The following is a 22197-nucleotide window of genomic DNA, read 5'->3' as shown; positions in this document are numbered from 1 at the left end:
TACTCCATGTTATTATACTTTCAATTTTCAAACCCTCCTCGATGTTTAAATATTTTCATTAACAGTATTTTATATTCACAAAAATAATTCAGCACATTCAACTGAAATGGAACTTACTTATTTCTGTTTACTTGAAGATATTATCAATGTGTTTATTTTTCCTTAGATAGCAAATATAACGTAAAATGAGATTTTGACAACTTTTGGAAGTTTAAAAGCAGGAAATAACTGTCACAAGTTCATTTCAACATTCTTTTCCTCTAGTGTATCCCTTTCAATAGTCAGTATTTATTATATAAATATATTACAATGAACTTAGGAAGATTTCACCTACCAGTTCTGACTCTACTAATAGAAACTTTGTAATATTGTTTAGAGAAAGATAGGCTGGTGTCTCCCTCCCTTTTCCCTATTTTCCTTATATAGTTCCTTCCTGCCTTCTCTCCTTCCATAAACATTGACTAATTTTCTTTTTTTTAAAATATATTTTAAAGATTGATTGCGAGAGAGAGAGAGCACAAGCACGGGAAGGGGCAGAGGGAAAGAGAGAATCTGAAGCAGACTCCATGCTGAATGTGGAGCCAGTCATGGGGCTCAATCTCACAACCCTGGGATCACGACCTAAGCTGAAACCAAGAGTTGGATGGTAACTGACTGAGCCACCCAGGCATCCCAACATTGACTAATTTTCAATCATCTGACAAGCCGTCTTCTATGAAGTGAGGACACAGTGGTAAACAAAACACATTCCTGTTCACAGTGTATTTGCATTCCAGTTGTGGAAGCAGGCAATATGCTAAACTAAAACAAACATTTTCCCGATAATAAGTACTATAAAAAATTAAATAATTAATTAAATAGAGCATGACTGACAAAAGTTAGTATGGCAAGAAAGAAGCATGGGAGTATTAATCTTATTTTTAATTTTAATTTTACTTTACAATGTATCTGTTAAACTTTTAAAGTGACACAGAAAAGAGAAGACTGTTGGTACAGGAGAGAAGATGAAAGAAACAGAAGAGTAAACACAAGAATAACTGCAAGAATGCCCGCAACATTCATGCGCTGGTCACAGTAATTAACACCTGCTGCCACAAGAGTCACCTTCCAAAATCTCTGTAGATTAGTATGATGACTCCTCCCTCAGGCAATGGCAGACTTTCTGCTCCAAACAGTTACTCAGGAACTCACTTAATAAAGGCTATGTGATCTTGCAACTATACAATCTAGGTAGCATGGCTTCTAAAATCACTACAGTAGAGAAGAAAGAGATGGAGAAGGCATACTGACTTTCAACTGCCTTGGCCCACATGTGATACAAATCACTTTTATTCGCAACCTAGTTACATGTTTTCTTCCAAATTAAAGGATGATTGAGAAAGAAAGCAAACATATAGGACATATGGTAACACTTCTATTCTCTATCACAATAGAGAGACTGAGGTCCCAGACATAGCAAAAGGATTAAACGTAGAGCAGAACAATTCTATCTTCTATAAGAGCAGAGAAGACAGAGTGCATTAGAAGCAGGTACAGGTGATATGGATAGGTTAGGAAGTTAAAATCTGATTGCTTTTATAGTATCTATAAAATGACGACAGTGGGGCATGCAATTTTATAGGAAAGGAGAGCATATGAAGCTAACTTAATTGGAGGGTAGGAAAATAAATCAATTAAGGACATGAGTCAAAAGGCTGGTACTAGTGAGCATCCAGTTGAGATTTGTGGTAAAAAAAAATATGTACAAGACATCTGATAAGATGTGTTAATCCAACCATATAGGAAAGAGGCAAGGTATCAGCAAATATGGTGGATAGAGAAAGACAAACACATTTAGAATATAAGAAGATAAATAAATTTAGCAATAGCACTTAGAATTTAAGTAGAACATGTATGGATACGGAAATATGTGGAAATGAAACTTAGTGAAAACTAATGAGATCACCAAGTTAAGGACACACATGTATTAAATAATTGCTGAACTGAAGAAATAATTGCTGAATTGGAAATTATTAATATGAAGATATAGGTGGTTTTGGACAGAACTGGAAATTTTGAAATCATGATTACAAAGGTACAGTTATTGGAAAAATCTGATTTAAGGCACAGCCACGAAACTGGGTGGCTAAAATCAAGTGGAGAGACCAGTTTGTAGAAATTGAGAAGATCAAGGAACTTAAAGGCTAAAATGTTGTATGGATGATCTGTATAAAAAATGACATTACTATGATCACAGTGTTATCTATTAAAGATATTAAGGCAGTTAATAAAATATTCAGGGAACGTGGGAAAGCAACCAAGAGGTATTGTTTGAAGTTGTATGTTTCAAAAGAACTTTTTTTCTTTGTTTTGTTTTGGTTTTAGAGGGAGAAGGCAAAAGAAAAAAGGAAATAATCTACAATTACAATAAGAAGAAAGAAAACACTGCATTTTCTGCAGTCTCCATAATACATGGGTATGAAAAGAAAAAGAATTGTCTCTGTCTGAGAAACTTCAAGAGAACTATGGCCTTTTCAGAAACCCAGACTTCACCTTAAAATAAAAAATAAAAAAATAAAAAAATAAAGGAGTTATAAAAGGGGATTTGAGGATATAAAAACTTTACTCTTTGCAGCCCTTAAATTCCAGAGGACAACAATGAAAACATGATAGCAAGTCCAGCTAATGGATGATGACTTGGAAAATTATACCTTTTCTTGACAGTTGAACTAAAAAGGAAGTTATTCATGACAGGATTAACAATCTGTCATGGTCTTGCCAGAATCTTGGAAGAGTGTAGCATCTACATTTTAACTTGATAGATGCTCTTTGGTTAATGATCATCATTCATTCCATTCCCACCACCACGTTTTTAGGTATTGATGAATAGGAACAGGAAATCTGGAAACATCCACCCAATGTACTGATACTTCCTTCTCCAATAATTTATTAACTCAGAACTGAAATATAAGCTAGTCAGCCAACTTCTTAACAGTTAATAAACGAAAACTAAGCCCCATAGTTAAATACAATGAAACGTTTCCAAAATTCAGCTGTCAATGGAGCCCCAATAAGCACTATTGTCTGGAAATGACTAATCATTTAGGTTTTGCCTAAACACCTCACCTAACATAGACACTTTCTTTGGAAGGAGACACCTAGTTCCCCTGTTCACATGTTTTTGCTGTGGAGAAAATATAACCTTTCTTTTGGGGGTGTAGGGGATTATCAGAACAATTTGATCTTCTCTCTGCCGCTACAATTAAGAGAAAAGCCAAAGTGAAGTCCTTCTGGGGTTTGATTTCTTTTTATTGGCCTCTCATTATAGGGTTACATTCTGATTCATTTGACCTCAGAGTAAAATAGCTGTGCAAGTGACTAAGTAAATAAGTCTGTTCTAATCAAAGATTCTGTAGTATTAATCCCATTAACAATACACCTAAAGTTATGATCTCTAATCAGGAGTCGGAAGGAAGAAGCTTACATTTTTGGCTCATAGATTCTTCTAAAAATTTTTACAAGAGCTATCTGAATGACTTAATTTGTAATACAAGAATTTCCTTATCATTCCTAATATATTTTTGTCCATTTTTCTTTCCACTCATAGAATCATCCCTTTGCCAGGATGCTTAATAATCAGGAGCACTACCCCTGCCATCGAGACTCAGGTTGGTTTTGCCAGAAAGCCCCAAAAATAGTCTCAGCAGAGCCCAAATTCAGTTTTATTCCCCAAGATCTGAATTATTCAACTTTATATAATTAATAATTAATGTAAGACATTAACAATACTATCTCTATGGGGCTAAGACAGCCAAGACTTTTCTCTACTTCTTTATATTCTTTTTATCATGAGATAGAGAAAATGGCCACCTGGCTTTTATAAATGTTAGAAGCATGGCTTCTCATATATTTTAAACAATTTGGAAATACATAATGCCCATAGAAAATAATGTAGACTCAATGCAAACTAAAGACATACATAGAAAAAAAGAAATCTTCTAGAAAACATTATCTTAGGAAATTTAGCACTACCTATATTTTAGAGAATCTTTTGCATTACTTTGTCACACAGCTGATATTTGTGATGGTTCCACAAAATCTCCTTTCTTAATCATAGCAGTTTAAAATTGATATTAAAAAGTATTATTGGGGCAGCTGGGTGGCTCAGTTAGTTGGGCAGTCAGCAATTGGCTTCTGCTTATGTCATGATCTTGGGATCCTGGAATAGAGCCCTGTTGCAGGCTCCGTGCACCAGGAGTCGTTGGCCTGAGGATGCGCTCTCTCCTTCACCCTCTGCCCACCCTCCCCCCGCTCTCTCAAACAAATATATAAATCTTTTTTAAAAAAGTTATTGGTACATACTGCAGGAAGATATCTACACTCTGGTGTATATAATATTCAATGACTTATTTATTTATTTATTTAATCTTTTTATTTTTAAGTAATCTCTACACCCAGCATAGAGCTTGAACTCACAACACTGAGAAAACGAGTCACATGCTCTATGTACTGAGCCAGCCAGGTGCCCCTACAATATTTAATGTTTAGAGTTGAAAACTGCTTGTCTTTTTGAAATGACTATTTTATTTTCTGGCATTCATTTGTTAGCCCTTCACTGTTTCAAAGGTCTTAAGTCCAAGTAATCATTAAAAGACCTAAGAGCTCAAATTAGATATTTTCCCCTCATTTCTCTGTATCAGGCTTCAAAAACAGATTTAAAAATTTTTTTCCTAAAGCTAAAAAACAGCTAAAGGACCAAAAAAATTAGAACTAATTACTGTGATGGTGGCTGTACCCTTCCATGTCCTAATCTAGGTATCTCTAAATTTTCCTTTTATGAAACATGTATGTTACATAAAGGAAAGAACTACTGTGAGTTTATCCATGGTATTTTCAAATAAATATACATATCTAAAATAATTCATCATATATAGATATAGATTGACATGATGATATATTAATTCACCCTGAAGACTGTTCTTGAAATTCATGTTTTTAAAGAATCACTTAGAGTAATTCTGTCCATTCAAGAAAGTTCTATGAACAGACTTAAAACTAATATTGGTTGGCACTGTCTTTCTTAATACATAATACTACATTTCCTCTTAGGGTTGTGATAGAAAATACAAATTCTATACTGAAGCTCATGCTTAGTGCTGTACTACAGAGAATGGTCTACCATCTCCAGTTCACAGTACAGTTTTTTTTTTCCTTTTTATTCATAAGAAATAACCAAAATTTCTCAGAAAAAATCTCTACGGAAAAAAGAAATGAATTATAATCAAAATGGCATTACATTCAAATAAATGTCCAGTGTGATTCCATAGTTCATGTAGATCATCATACAATTTAGGTCCCATTTCTCTTGTTTCTCTTCCATTTTTACTAGAAGATGACTTGTGCATTGTATACACATTATTAGTTTTGATGTTATTTTCCCTCTAATGAATTTTGTTCATAATTATCTCTTAGACTTATTTCCATTGCTGCCAGATTTCCCTCTCAAAACCTGCATCTCTGATGCCTGGCCAATTTTACTGATGCCCTAAAACCCAAAGAAGATGGTGAAAGAGGTCTTTCAGGACCTAATCTAGGCAATCCAGGTTCTATATATATTAGGCAATCCAGGTTCTCTCTCTCTCTCTCTCTCTCTCTCTATATATATATATATATATTTTGCTATTCTGTACTTTCTATAAAATTAACACACTAGCAAGTTCAGAAATATTCAAATTAAAATGTTGACTTAATTTTAGAAGGTATTTGAAACAATGAAGAGGATTTTTTTAAATTCTGATTACCTAGAATTTCTTTTATTCGAGCTAAGGGATAGTTTCAATTCTTCATACTTAAAAAGGAAATGTTAGATATCCCAACATATGCTTGGGGCTACATTAGTTTGAAACAGACCAATCAACCTACTGAAAACAATGAGGAATCAGATAGAACATATATTAAGAATCTGCTTTAAGGTTAGGAAGATTTATAAAAGCAACCAAAACTTGAAGTGTCAATATCTTGGTTTAAGGCCTGATCCTGACAATCTGTGCTACATTTATCCTTAAGCCATTTGCTGATTTGAATATCTCCAGGAAAAAACAGAAATGCCGAGGAAACATGTTCCCAGTCTTACAAAAGTTAGAATCAAGTAAAATGGACCTCAGTTCCTCGTAAGGTAGAAGTAAACTCGTAAGTACTCAAGGTGTTTTTTTTTTTTTTTTTAAGATTTTATTTATTTATTTGACAGAGATAGAGACAGCCAGCGAGAGAGGGAACACAAGCAGGGGGAGTGGGAGAGGAAGAAGCAGGCTCATAGCAGAAGAGCCTGGTGGGGCTCGATCCCACAACGCCGGGATCACGCCCTGAGCTGAAGGCAGACGCTTAACCGCTCTGCCACCCAGGCGCCCCAAGTACTCAAGGTTTTTGCTCTGAATCCCTGAGAGCTCAGACACACGTGAGGTATAAGGTGAAACAGAAGTACACTAGCCTTTACAAAAACTGAATTCAGTTTTGAATCAGCTCAGTCTCCAACTGGATTGTTGTGATGTGGCCCTATCTTATATGGCAGTCAAGAATCAAAGGACTTGAGAAGAATTTCCCAAATTCTTATGAAGATTTGGAGGCAAAAATCAGAGGTTAGGAGTGGACAAGTTAGAGATACATGCTACACAACCCAGACTTCTTTTGGTTCCCATGTAAATCAGCATACAAGGAGCAAAGCTGTGCCTGAAATAAAATACGTCTCATAAAAGGAGAAACTCATGTGGAAAAAAATGATGTAGTCTCAATTGTTTAATATGCTCTTCCAGAAATGAAAGTGAATTCCTTCTGGAAATAAAAACCTATGATATTTTACACACTGTTTCTCATTTTTTTTTTTCCAAGAGAGAAAATCTGCTCCAACTTATAACATATATTTTGCATAGAAAGAGCACTCATGTTGTGACTCTATACAGAACTGGGCAAAATATATAAGGAAATCTGTTTGGATGTTTGATACCTAAGAACAGGAATACTCAGCAAGGTGAACCCCACACTAGATTTATCACTCTGATTGGGGACGTTTCCCCTACTGTGGGAAAGTAAACCGAGGGGGCAGAAGAAGGTTTTCAGGAGAGGTAAAGCAACTGACACATGTGGAACTTTGACATTCAAATAAGAAAGTATGCTGAGGGAAAACCAGGGGTTCCCTCTGAGTTCCCAAAAGAAGGCTTAATTGCTTATGCCCAGGCAGAGCATCCCTGAAGCTTGTCATAGAAAGGGTGATTTGAGAGAAGAACAGGGAAACCGTGGTTGAGCAGTTCTGGAGGAAACTGGAGATCTAGCCCCAGCAATGAGAGTCCACATTTATACATCTTCAAAGTTCAAGGTCTCAAGTTTAGACACAAGAAAGGCCTTACCTTTGGATAAGGAATATGACATAGAGTAAGTTACATAGTAGCTTCACCCTAACAGTCTGAAATTATGCCTTGAAAGGAATTTGAAAGGAAACTATAGATGTAGGGCCTTAGCAAGCTGTACCTGCTTGGAGAAATATTACGCTTTCCATTCATTTAAAGCATCATATATTCAAGACTACACAAGCTCAGAATGAATAACCAGTAACTAAATTGAAATCTATGACAAAAACATCAAACTATATCTTGGTTATGGTGAATAATGTTGCAATGAACATGGAATACAAATATCTCTTTAAGATAGTGATTTCACTTCCTTTGGATATATCCAGAAGTTGAGGTTTCTCGATCATATGGTGGTTCTATTTTTAAGAGGAAGCGCCATACTGTTTTCCATAATGTTAGTGTCCATCAACAGATGCATGAAGAAAATGTGAGATTTATATATATATGTATATAAATGCTAATCAGCCTTTAAAAAAAAAAGAAGGAAATTCTGCCAGTTGTGACAACATAGATAAAACTAGAGGGCATCATAAATTTAAGTAAAATAAGCCAGAAATAAGCCAGAGAGAGAAAGAGAAATACTGCATGGTATCATTTCAATGTGCAATCTAAAAAAAAAGAAAGGAAGCCGAACTTATAGAAACAGAGTGTATCATGGTAGCTGGCATGTTGTGGTTGCCAGGGGCTGGAGAAGGAAAGAAGTTGATAAAAAGTTATAAACTTTCAGTCATAAGATGAATAAATCCTGAGGATCTAATGTATAGTATGGTGGCTGTGATAATACTAGACTAAATAACTGGAATTTGCCAAGAGAGTAGATCTTAAGTGTTCTCACAAAAAAATTTAAAAAAAAAATTAAAATGGTAACCACTTGAGATGATGGATGTGTTAATTAACTTGATTGTGGGAATCCTTTTATTATGTATACTCTATATCATATCATCACATGGTACACTTAAGTACATTACAACTTTGTCTATTGTACCTCAATTGATCTGGGAAAAAGATCAACCCAATTCACAAAAATATCACAGAATTCAAAAGGTATAAAATGTGGGGCGCCTGGGTGGCACAGCAGTTAAGCGTCTGCCTTCGGCTCAGGGCGTGATCCCAGCGTTGTGGGATGGATCCCCACATCAGGCTCCTCTGCTGTGAGCCTGCTTCTTCCTCTCCCACTCCCCCTGCTTGTGTTCCCTCTCTCGCTGGCTGTCTCTATCTCTGTCAAATAAATAAATAAAATCTTTAAAAAAAAACAAACAAACAAAAAAAAAACAACAAAAGGTATAAAATGTTTCATACAATAAATAGTAAGCAATTAAAAATGCCAGAATTGTGAAGAAATAAGAAACGTAGCTTATAGTCCATTCAAATACAGTTTATAGAAACCAACCCCAAGACAGCCTGTATATTACATTCAATTGACAATCAATTTAAGGCCGATACTGTAAATATTCAGAAAAATTAATTAAAAATCATTGAGAATTAGAGTATATCAGCAGACACAAAAACTATTAAACAAATAAACACAGATCATGGTCTGTATCTAGGACACGTATTGAAGTTGGCATGGTAGTCATTTAGAAATCTCCAAACATCAGACTTTCTTGTTCTTTTCATTGATTTTTAAAAAATTATTATTATTCTACTCAGATACAGGCACCACAGCATTAATTGAGAATTGGCAGATCACATATTTGACTAAAATCATGAAGACAGGGATTTCTATGAAAGTGTTCAAGGTACCTCAAAGTCATATTCCATAACAATCGATACAAATTATATATTTTTTCAACTTTTTTAGGTGACCAAGTGGCTTTTCCCCCACAATTTGGATGCAAACTATTCAACTTTATCAGCATCTGAAGAATTAGTCCCATATCTGGTGACTGTTAGTGGTAAAGACCTTAGAAGTAAAAAAACTGAAATCAGTGAAACAGATACAATCCCATTAATGATTTATTACATGATTTTCCATGGTTTCTTACCTGTAATACATGATTAAATTACACCTTTAAGATAGTCTGAACATTACTATTCTGAGAATCTCTAAGAAAGAGCTTTCCACTTACAGAGTGTTTTATGTTAGTTTTTTGCTAACCCACTAGATACTTCATAAATAGCATTTAATAGGCACTTCTAATTAAAAATTTGGTTTGAAACCAAGGATTTTTAAAATCTTTTCTGCCTCTTGAAACCATGTCAAAATGTGAGTATATAATACATGGGGGTTTTTGTTTGTTTTGGGTTTTGGCTTTTTTTTAAGTTTTATTTATTTATTTTAGAGAGCGAGCATAAGCAGGAAGGACAAAGGGAAAGGGAGAGAGAAACACAAGCAGAATCCACACAGAGCACAGAGCCTGACATGGGGCTTAATCTCTGACCTATGAAATCACCCTGAGCCAAAACCAAGAGTCAAACGTTTGACTGCACCACCCAGGTTGTTCCTAAAACACGTGGTTTTAAAATCATATGGGGAAAATAAAACTGAATGAAAGTAAACTACGGACAAGATATGTAACGAATTTCATAAAGATAAAACGTATTTGAAGAACTAGCTGACAAGAGATATGGAATACCAAGTTCCGACCCAAAGGTAATGACAAGGAGAAGCTTGATGATTTCTACCCTCAAAACCAAGAGTTGATGAATGACACAAGACACAACTGTGGAATAAAGATAAAAAACTGGAGACTATTTTAAAAGTCTCTAAAAGTAGAGTTACATACCAGCGTCTCTGCCTCTATTCCAGAGGCCATATATCCCTCAGAATAATTTATGAATGAATGGAGCCAGAGAGACTTCTTTAGGGAATCTAAACCTAGCATAGAGAAGGAAGCAGCCACCTTGATAATTAGTCTCCTTAAGCTTTATTGTGTTCTATTAACAATCCCCATCTCCCATCCCCACACTACTCCCTCCCCTCAGTTATAAGAGATACTAGTACAGATTTAAATGGATTAGATCAATCACGATTCTTCACCTTGGCTGCCTTCTGAGCAGAGCCCACAAATACCTTAGAAGAGAAGTAGATATGGATGCTGGGGATCCAACCTTGTCTTCTACATTAAGTTGAAATATTGTTCAGCCTATGGGTTCCTCATTTGATGTTTTAATTATGCTACTGAACTCTATAATATGATGATAATGAAATAGATTAACATAGCAAAAAAACAGACTATAAAATTCACATTTGATCTTTTTGATTTTTAAGATAGCCTATGTAAGTTACATGCAAAATTATTTCTGCTTCATACTTCTGAGCTGAAAGTTCTGGTACTCACATGGCCAACTTCACACAAATATTTTCAAGAAAAAATAAACCTGAGAAAAGCATTCAATTATAAAGAGTCTGTGAGATGAAGACAATCATACCAAATAAAATACTTTGTGTAAAATGGTCATATTTTTTTTCCCTGAAGGTCCTCACGGAGTCACCACTATGAAAATTTTGAATAAACAAAGAATTGTGGTACTGAGATTTCTCTTGGTACAGATCTCCAGAGATTTACGCTTTCTTGACAATTTGTTAATTACCCTTGCGAATATACAGTACAAAATAAAAATGTCAAAACTGAACCTCTGAATTCCCCCTGTGATATGCTACATCTATATTTCTCACCCATTTTCAAGAATTGCTACCATGATTTACACTGGTTTTGCTCAAACTAAATAAACTGAAGTATTCTTTTTTTTAAGCAATATTATTTTTTATTTTTTTAGAAGGAGAGAGTGCATAACTGAGTGGGGAGGGGAGGAGCAGAGGAAGAGAGAGAATCTCAAGCAGGCTTTGCACTCAGTGTGAAGCCTTACGTGGGGCTTAATCTCACAATCCTGAGATCATGACCTGAAATCTAGAGTTGGAGGCTTAACTAACTGAACCACCCAGGCGCCCCTAAACTAACATAATTCTTGACTCCATTTTTCCCATACTCTTCACACAATCCATCACAAACATTTTAAAACTACGTAAAACATATATTTCAGGGCACCTGGGTGGTACAGTCGGTTGAGCATCTAACTCTTGGTTTTGGCTCAGGTCAGGATCTAAGAGTCGTGAGATCGAGCCCCATGTTTGGCTCCATGATCAGGGCCAAGTCTGCTTGGGATTCTCTCTCTCTCTCACTTTGTCTGTGTCTTTGTCTTTCTCTCTCAAAATAAATAAATAAATCTTAAAAATTAAAAATATATATATATTTCATTCTCATTATTACTCACTACTCTCATTATTAGATTTCTAAATCTAATTTTGGACTACTGCAATGGCTTCTGAAGTGATTGTCTTGCCTTCATCCCTGCCCAACCCCACACAGACTGTTCTTCATACAGCAATCAAATCAGAATTTAAAATTCTAAGTCAAATAAAGTCATTCAGCTCCCTGCTCAGAAATTTCCAATGGCTTTACTGCATTACCTCCCTCTGTCCTTCAAGAATTCCACAGCATCTCACCTTAGACTGTTTGGATTTCCTGTCTCTACTCTCCACAGATATTTATATGGTTCAAAAGTGGATTTCATTATTATCTAATCCTCTATGTTAGTATCTTACATATTATATATTGTCTATGTTATATATATTAATATATATAAAATTTTAAAAACTATATGGTGTGTATATATTATGTATATGTGTGCATATAATTCATTAATAACGAATGCTACATTGAATAAAGATTTGGATACCATCCTGTTATTTCTGCACATTGTAGTCTACATAAGAGAACAGACTTTCTTTTCTTATATATTGCCATATGTCCAGTCACTAAGAAGAAGTCTGGAATATGTTAAGTAGAGCCTCAATAAACTTTTTTAATGCTTAAATGAATGAGACAAACATATTGATTCTATATTTGTAAATGTTCATTTTAGAAGTATTTCTGAGGGTTTTGGGTTTTGAAGCATCATCTACAAATTTTGTGTTTAGCCCCAGAATATAATTTGCATTTGCTCACATATGAAAAATAATGCACTAAATTTAATTACATTACATTTTAAAATATATCAGTCACATGGATTATTTGTCAAGATTCTGATTATCTCCTGCTTGACAAGATAATTTCTAGTTATTTAAAATATCTCCGTGTTGATACAACGTAATTCTAACATTTCAATTTTGCTCTAAGTTTTTAAATCATCCCATACCCTCTCTCTTTAATAAAGTATCTAGAAAATGAATGCCAATTAGAGATAGCTCTTTTTTTCCTTTTTCTTTTTTTTTTGCAACTTAACAGTCCATATACACTGCCCTTAACTTAGCATGACATGGATTTTAAAATTACAACATAGCTCTCTTAAAAGACCAAAAAAAAAAAAAAAAAGTATTCATACATCATTGTGAAATAATGAAATCCTAACTTCTTTCAAGGTGCTCTGTAGTGTGACTTCCAAACAGAATGCAAATTATAATAAACAATATACTTGCAATCATTTGCTAAGGTATTTAAAGTAAAAAGTGTAATCACCTACCATTAAATCACTTTTAATTGTAGTGTATTTCTGATTAATAAATGTTCTGCAGTGCGGTCAGAGAAAATTTAAAAAAAATCTGTCATGTAATTAGCAGTAATGCAACTTTTCCATTAAAAATATAGCATCAAACTGAAGTAGAATAATTGTTTGCACTAAAAGAAAAGTAATAAAATAAAAGAAATGCATAAAAATCAAATTTTACACTGTTATAAGATTTTTATTTTTATTCAGTTTCAGGCAGGTATTGCCTTACAACATTTCTAATGGTGATCTATTGCCCACATTGGGAAGAATGTATACCAAGCAATCCTAGGTTAGCATAAATACACTCATGCATATATACATGCAAATATAAATGCCTCTAGATGATTTTCATATACATTTTCTTCTTAACTTTACACCAGTGATTAAAATGATAATTGTCAATAAGGTTTGAACTACTGGTTGATATTAAAAAGCAAATTCATACTCATTAACTATTATTTTAAAATATATTTCTTATTAAAAAATGACATACCTTGTAAGGGAGATTTCTAAGCAAATCTTATAAGGAAGACTGCTAGGCAAATTGTCTGTATCCCTCAATCGATAATTTGGTTAATAAGTATTGAGCTGCTTTTTCATGTTAACATATTGTTCAGTGACTTAATCTGATTTTTATGCATTCCTGTTTTCTCAGAAAATATAAACCACCAAATATAATTCTGACTCACAAACAAAATATCCTTTTCTCACATTAGTTTTCAATGATAATTAACATCATCCACATAATTCTGTTTCATAAAAATCCAAATTAAATCACTCTTTCATGCTTTATGGTTATAAGTCTTTTGGGTAATTTTCATTCTATTATTATCTAGTAGTCATTGTAACGAACACTTAGAAAGACCTCTCAATAACATTTTTGCTCACTATTAATTTTGGAAGTGTTCACTGGGCAATTTTATGGTAAGTGGCAAATTACTTCTAGTAGTTTAATGAAGTCCCCTTTTACTCACAATACTCCTTTATTTATTGCTCCCCCTTTTTTCTGTATCCATTTGATATTATGCATTAGTCATTCAAGGACATAATTAACATAGACAGTCTCTTTCTAATTCTCAGGACAAGCTTTCAAAGCTTTTTACAAATGTATCAGAATTCAGTGGGTAAAGCAAAAAAAAAAAAAAATCATTGAGTGCTTTTTTGGGAGAAAGCCATATAGATATTCTGAATCAAAGCCAATAACTAAATTGTTTGATATTATAGATGAACATAGTCTATAATATGGAGTTGGGAAAAGACAGTCATAAAGGAATGGTGAATATTTTAAAACTCTTGTGGATAAATATAATTTTAAAATTACAGTGCTTAAATTTTATCACTTAATTGCATCATCTTTATGCAATAATAATAATGATTACTTTTGAACAAACCTAAATGGCAGAGCAGAAGGCTGAAAAACATTTTAATTATCTTACATATAAGTAAGTATATCATTTCCTTTCTGTTACATTAACCACGGTATAATTTACTTGCAATTTAAAACCTAAGCTTCAAAGTCACACAGGTTTCTCCTGTATAGTTTCTAAGTTGATGCCATTCCATGTAAGTTCTTCAAAATACATGCAGTATATGTTCTATACATAAGAAATCATAACATCTGATTATAATATCATCTTTTATTCTTAGTGGTTATTTTGTATTGACACAATTTTTATGGTACATGTTATCAAAATGATCATTTTGCATATCATAAGTTATCAGTAAATGTATACATTTCTTCCATGTTTTAGATGGTGGGAATAAAGATCTTAGCAACTTTAGGACATATTGCTCAGGGACTCACATAGGTAAGAGTTGGAATTGTTTTAGTTTGGCATAAAGTTTCAATAGTTTTGAACTGTTTCTAATTATTACAAAGGCAGAAATCAGATAATACTTTTCAGTATTATTATTAGGTTCCTGATTACCTCCCATAATCTGACTTAAGAAACCCTATTAAGGGGCACCTGGGTAGCGCAGTTGTTGACTCTGCCTTCGGCTCAGGGCGTGATCCTGGCATTCTGGGATCGAGCCCCACATCGGGCTCCTCCGCTGGGAGACTGCTTCTTCCTCTCCCACTCCCCTGCTGTGTTCCCTCTCTCGCTGGCTGCCTCTCTGTCACATAAATAAATAAAATCTTTAAAAAAAAAAAAAGAAACCCTATTAATATTGTACTATTTTTTTTCTAATAAACATGTCCCACTAAAAAGATTCTAGTTTCATATTGTCTTCCTTGTACTCATATCAAGCATGCCATCCTAATGACCAGTTTTGTCATTATCACCTGGATCCACGTTAAACAAATGGAATTAAAAGAAAATATTCCTCATTTTTCTTCAATTATTTTTTCATTAAAACCTTAACTAAATAAAATTAAATAATTTCCAAGGCCTCTTTTGGTAAACATTAATAAAATGTTAATCATCTTCATTAAAAAAATATATATGTTGGGTTTCCTGAGTTGAGCATTTGGCTGGGCAGCCAGCTCTTGGTTTTGGCTCAGGTCGTGATCTCTGTATCCTGAGATTGAGCCCTGCATGGGACTCCACGCTCAGTGGGGAGTCTGCTTGACATTCTCTCTCCCTCTTCCTCTGCCTTCCTGCTCATGCTCAATCTCTCTCTAAATAAATAAATCTTTAATATATATAGATACATAGATTTAAATATATCTCTATATATTTAAAATGGTATACACACACACACACACCATTCTGAGAAATATAGCTGAACAATTTCTTAGTGAACATAAGAGAATGTGAAGGCATTCGTAGGAGCTGCTTCTGGGTAGTAATGTGACTATATGAGCTCTGTAATTCAAATCTTTCCAAGATCAACCTGGAAATATTTTTTCAGTGGCTATGTAGGTACATGAGGTAAAATTAGTGGCATCTTAGTCTCATTTTTTTCTAATTAATCCTATTTGTAGCAAGATTCCTCTGTTGGGCCCAATACCAAAGGCTGGATTTTGGAATAACCAATAATTAAATGAGAATTTCGTATTGAATTAAAACAAAAACTCTCCCAGAAGCAATCATCAAACTAAGAGTTGAGAAGGCAAAATAGTAACAGTGAAAGAGCAAAGTGAGTATAATTTTATTGACACAAAGGGATATTCTGGTTGGTGGTGGGAATGTGACAAGTGCAAGGATTATCAGTACTCAGAAAACTGACATCATATGCTACAAAATTTGAATCTTTAACTTTACTAGTAGTGCCACTTGTAAATTACCATTTTCTACTTTGCTATCCACTGATATATAAAACTTTAGTGAAGATTAATTGTGAGGTTAGTTTGCTATTTTGGTTACTGCTTAGTTTGTCTAACCTCCCATTTGAAATACATACCCAATGAACTACAAACTCTCCCAAATAGTTCATACCTTGAGAAAAAGTATGTTTTACTGGAAAGATTATCTAAGACATTCTGAACTAAGACTTAATAGGAGAACATTTCACACATTAATATTTGTTCTAGTGAGTAAAACCTGAAATCAGGATCATCTGCTTTCTCCAACTATTAACTGTAAGGTACCCACAATATGAAGCTATGAGAAACACTGGTGAATTCTTTAATGCTGGCAGACTCAAACACAGACATCACTGATTAGCAATTACAGAACAGGAATTTAAAGATCAAACGTTAAGTCTTTGGAATTTGATTATGGAAAATGTTATTATATTTGATTTCACTAGTTGAGCTAAATGGCACATATGAGACAGTAGCATAAAAAGTCAGTACACTTGAATAATGCAAAATAAATTATCTGAAACAAATAAAGTATAAGATATTGGGGAAAAATGAGACACAATTATCAGTGACAGATGACATAGCAGGTATGATGGTTAATTTATGTGTCAATCTGGAGGGTGTTTTTGGATGAGATTACATTTAAATCAGTGAACTTGAAGTAAACAGAATGCAAACTGGTACAGCCGCTATGGAAAACAGTGTGGAGGTGCCTCAGTAAGTTAAGAATAGAACTACTCCACAACCTAGCAATTGCACCAGTAGGTATTTACCCAAAGGATACAAAAACACTGATTTGAAGGGGCACATGCACCCTCATATTTACAGCAGCATTATCAATAATAGCCAAATTATGGGAAGGGTCCAAATATCCATTGACTGATGATGGATAAATCTTGCCATTTCCAATGACAGGGATGAAGCTACAGTAGATTATGCTAAGTGAAAAAAGTCAGTCAGAAAAAGACAAATACCTTTTGATCTCATTCATATGTGGAATTTAAGAAACAAAGCAGATGAGCATAGGGGAAGAGAAAAAAAAGAGAGGGAGGCAAATAATAAGAGACTCTTAACTACAGAGAACTGAGGGTTGATGGAGAAAGGTGGGTAGGGGATGGGCTAGATGGTGATCAGTATTAAGGAGGCCGCTTGTTGTGTTGAACACTGGGTGTTATATGTAAGTGATGAATCACTAAATTCTACTCCTGAAACCAATATTACACTATATGTTAACTAACTGGAATTTACAGAAAAATTTGAAAAACAAAAAAACAAGCAGACTGCCTTCCACAATGTGGGTGGGCCTCATCCAATCAGCTGAAGGCCTGAATAGAACAAAAAGTCTGGCTTCTCCAATCAAGAGGGAACTCTCTAGCAGAGTACAGATGGATTGGAACTGCACCATCAGCTTTTCTGGATCTCTAGCCTATGGGACTACACTGCAGATTTTGGGCTTACCCACCTCCATAATTGTATGAGTCAATTTCTTATAATAATTTTTCTCTCTTATATACAGATTCTATTGTTTGTATTGCTCTGGAGAACTCTAATACAGGAGGATAACAAGTAATTGCAAGCTCAGAAAGAGATGAGGAAGAGAAAAAGGTGGGGGAAAGACTGTTAGAAAAAATTATTAATCATATAATTGCTAAAATCTTTCAAAGATAGAAAAATCATAAACCCAATCAGGATAATTAAAACATGTTTATAGGCTAGATGATTAATCAAAATTACATGTAGTTTCATCCAAAGCACACTGAAATTCCAGTAAGCAATTTGTTATATAAATGTTGAGAAGTTGAATCTAAAATGTACATGGAAATGTAAGGATCTAAGATGCCAAAAACAATCTTGGAAAAAAATTTGGAGAATTTGCATTTCCCTAATATTAAATTTAGCTATAAAGTTGCAGAAATCAAAAGAATGTAGTATTGGTATAAAAGAAGAAAAACTGACGAATGGATCAAAATGTGGAGTCTACATTTAGAAACATACTTAAAATGTCAATGGGTTTTTTAAAGTGCCAAACAATTATTAGGGAAAGGAAATTCTTTGTTAAAATAATGGCGGTGCAACTTGACGTTCATATGGAATAAATGAATCTAACTCCATCTCATGCCTTATGAAAAATTTGAGATGCGTTAAAGACCTCGACATAAAGGTTTAATTTTTTTATTTTAAATCTTCTAGTTGAACACATAGGAAAACCTCATTACAACCTGGATGCTATTTAAATATTTCTTATACGAGATCCTGTAAGTGATGTTTACCATACTGTTAGATTACATTTTCAAAAAATACATTTAAAAAAACCCTTTTCCTCTAAAGATACCGGTAGTACAAAACTTACAATTTTCTGAGACTTGTACCCAGGGTATATAAATAGCATCTATAGACAAACATCATGCACAAAAGCAAGTTACTTGAAAAAAATCTTCATGAAGGAAAGTAGAATCACTTAATTGCTACCTAACCACGTACAAGAATGGGTTTAAAATTGATTAAACACTTCAGTAGAAAACTAAATGTGGGAACTGAAAAGGAAGTGTAGGAAATGTTTTAATTTTATGTTAGGAAATAATTTCTAACAGACTAATGGTATTTACAACAAAACATAAAATTTAACTCCATTAATATTAAGAACATCTTTTACTCAAAATACAGATAAAGAAAATTAAAAAGACAATAAAAGAGGTAAATTGTTTTCCACTTATATGGAGAAAATAAAGAATCACTATCTAGTACTAGGTAACAGTTTATAGTAAACAAATCAATACATATTAAAAACAAATGTGTACACACAATTTGGAGAAAAAGCACAAATAGCAAATAAAGTAGTGAAGAGATTCTCAACCCATTTATGAATGCTGGAAATGCAAACTAGACTAACAATGAAATACCACTTAATACCCAAGAAATTCGGCAAAGATAATTTATACTAAATGTATGGGAATACATGTTCACCAAAATAAATAATTAGTGCACAGAAATATATATGGTTAACATCAGATTATATTCAGAATAATATGTAAATAAGACAATTTTTTTAAAGATTTATTTATTTTAGAGAGATAGTATGGGGGGAAGGGCAGTGGGAGAGGGAGAGAAAGAATCTTAAGCCAGACTCCATGTCCAACTTGGAGCTTGATCTCATGACCCTGCGATCATGACCTGAGCCGGAACCAGGAATCGACAGGTGACCAAACGTGCCACCCAGGTGCCCCAACAATTCCTAAAACCATAGTGAAGAATAAAAAATTTTTTGAAGAAAATGAAGTGGAGGGCAGACATGTAAACCAAAGTCTGAACTCCATTTTCTATAACTAATGAGTATGAGTACAAGAAGCTGATTGCCTCTTACATCCTGTCTTCCCTTCATAAATTATCCCACACATCTTCTCACTCTGGCATCTCCCCTCCTTCCATATCCTCTTTATCATCCTGCTCTTTATTATTTTACTGGATAAACAAAAAAAGCCATCTCATGGAATTGCAGAAGACTCATGTAGGGAATCCCCCCAAATATTATTGTCCTCCATTTGATAAAATATCCCTGCACCAATTTTCTTTTTTATAGGGATTAAAGGGATTATAAACTTTTATTGGAAAGAATAAATGTACATGAATGAAAAGTGTTTGAGTGCTATCACACATGGGTATTAAGCTCTAGGCAAAGATAGGAAAATTCAGTATCCCTGTTTAATTATTCTTAACCTTTCCAAGACATGAAGGCTTTTTAATAGTTCAAATACATAGAAAATCCTAAAGATTAGCTGCCTGATCCTCCAACAAAACACTGTTACATTAATATTTCAACTCTGATTTTGTTATTTCTTACTGTTACTAATGCAAATTCATTATCTTACTTTTTACTCTTTATCATCAGAGTTTACTAAAGGTAGATAATGTGTTGATGGCAACGTCACCAGACACTAAATAGAAAAAAATGAATTCCTCCCACTAGACATTTTACAAACATACAGAATATCAAGGACACACTGGTCTAATACATGTGATATAAGAGCATAATACAAGAAAATTATTAAAATTTGGACATTCTCAGCTTATATTTATGGCCACAATACTGGTGAGACTAGAAAGCAGGAATGTGAATGGCCTAAATGCAAAATAATAATAATAATAATAATAATAATAATACTTAAATTAAAATATCTGACAACAAAAAGTAATTCTAATAATAATAAAATATGTTTTCACCCAATTACCTTCTTTCTCTCATCTTCAACCTCCAATGCTGTTTTTAACTTTTTCATAGGGATATTGAACAATTCTTAAAATGTCCATTCTGTAGTTATACTATTTTAGCATACCATTCAAACTCTTTTTTAAGGAAAATGCATATATGATTTAGAAAGTGTTTTTTTAAACCCATCATGTTTTTCTTTCTAGTGAATTTTACAAAGAAAGATAAAAAAATAAAAATAGCGCAAAATCAATTATGCATATATGCATTTACAAAATGAATTAATATGCTACATTTTCCTGTGTTAAAGCATTTGGGAATAAAGCATAGTTACCAAAGAGAGTACTACCCTCCCACCCCCATACCACAAAATCAACAAACTTAACAGTTCATAAAGCAAACATTTCTCCACCATAGGTAAAATGAAATCTTGATTGAGAGCTGATCTTACTCCCTGTGAGGCCATGACATTATTAGTTTCAGTGTGTCTTGAGAATGTTCATTTTGTCAACCTTGCACGTACCTGTTTTGCTCCAGTAAATCATATTCACCTATACACAGTCTGCTGTCAATCACACAGAAACTTTTAATGTAGCTTTTATCATCTGTGTCAGAAAAATCACTTCTCTCTAGGACCTCAGTATGTGGTTAGATATATAAAATTGGGTAAATATTGATATAAAATTCAAGGAACTCCATAATTTAACTTAACTTAAACACAATGGGGAATGATTTACATTCATTTAAATTCAACCTTATTACATGTACAGTTCTCTAAGTTGTGGCAAACATAAACAATCTTGTTACCAACAAAATAATAAAAATATGTAATAGATCCATTACTCCCAATTTTTCCTTCATTCCCCAAACAAGAGAAGAATGATGTAGTTTTTAGTTATAACTTTGCTTTTTCCAAATGAAATAAATAGAAAATTCAGTACATAGCCTTTTGTATCAAGCTTCTTTTTTGTAACATAATGCTTCAAGATGTATCCCTGTGTTTTTTTTTCTAAAGAAAAATATGTAGATTTTAATAAAATTATTAATAGCTTCAGGTAAGTTCTCTGGTATCCAGTAGTAACACAATGATAGATACATCACTGGGCCACTTTCATCTGAGCACTTCGGGAATTCATGCTTTTGCATGTATGCCTAGTTTGTTTCCTTCTTTTATGGAGTAGTATATTTTGTATATATGTACTACACTATCTACATCTAGTTGAAGGACATTTGGATAATTTTCAGTTTATGATGATAATAAAATTTTTAATAAACATTCATTTAAAATTTCAGTATGCTTTTAATTTCACTTGGATGAATATGTTTGAAAGGGATTACTGGGTTGTATTGTAAGTAAATGATTAAATATATTTTTGAATGGTAAGTATACGATAACATGTTAAGTGTAAATTATGTTTAAGCTTATTTGTTTTCCAAAGTGGTTGTATAATTTTGCAGAATTATCATTTTTTTAATAAAAGCTTTGATTTTTTTTAAGGCTTATTTATGCGAGAGGAAAGAGCACGAGCAGGAGGAGCAAAGGGAAGGAGAATCTCAAGCAGACTCCAGGCTGAGTATGGAGCCAGTGCTGGGCTTGATCTCAACCCACTGAGATGAGGAGCTGAGCTGAAACCAAAAATCAGGCACTTAACCGACAGCACCACCCAGGTGCCCCAAGAGTTTTGATATTTTTTGTTTCTACTTCGTTTGCCCCAAGTATGTTTTGATTTTCATTTTTATCTCTTTGACCCAATGATTGTTCAGAAGTATGTTGTTTAATTTCCACATATTGTGAATTTTCCAGCTTTCCTCCTGTTACTGTTTTCCATTTTTATACTACTACAGCTGCATATTATTTTATTTTATTATTTTTT

Source organism: Ailuropoda melanoleuca, chromosome 7 (genome assembly GCF_002007445.2).
Source record: "Ailuropoda melanoleuca isolate Jingjing chromosome 7, ASM200744v2, whole genome shotgun sequence".
Taxonomy (NCBI): Eukaryota; Metazoa; Chordata; class Mammalia; order Carnivora; family Ursidae; genus Ailuropoda; species Ailuropoda melanoleuca.
Note: the sequence above shows the minus strand (reverse complement) of the source record.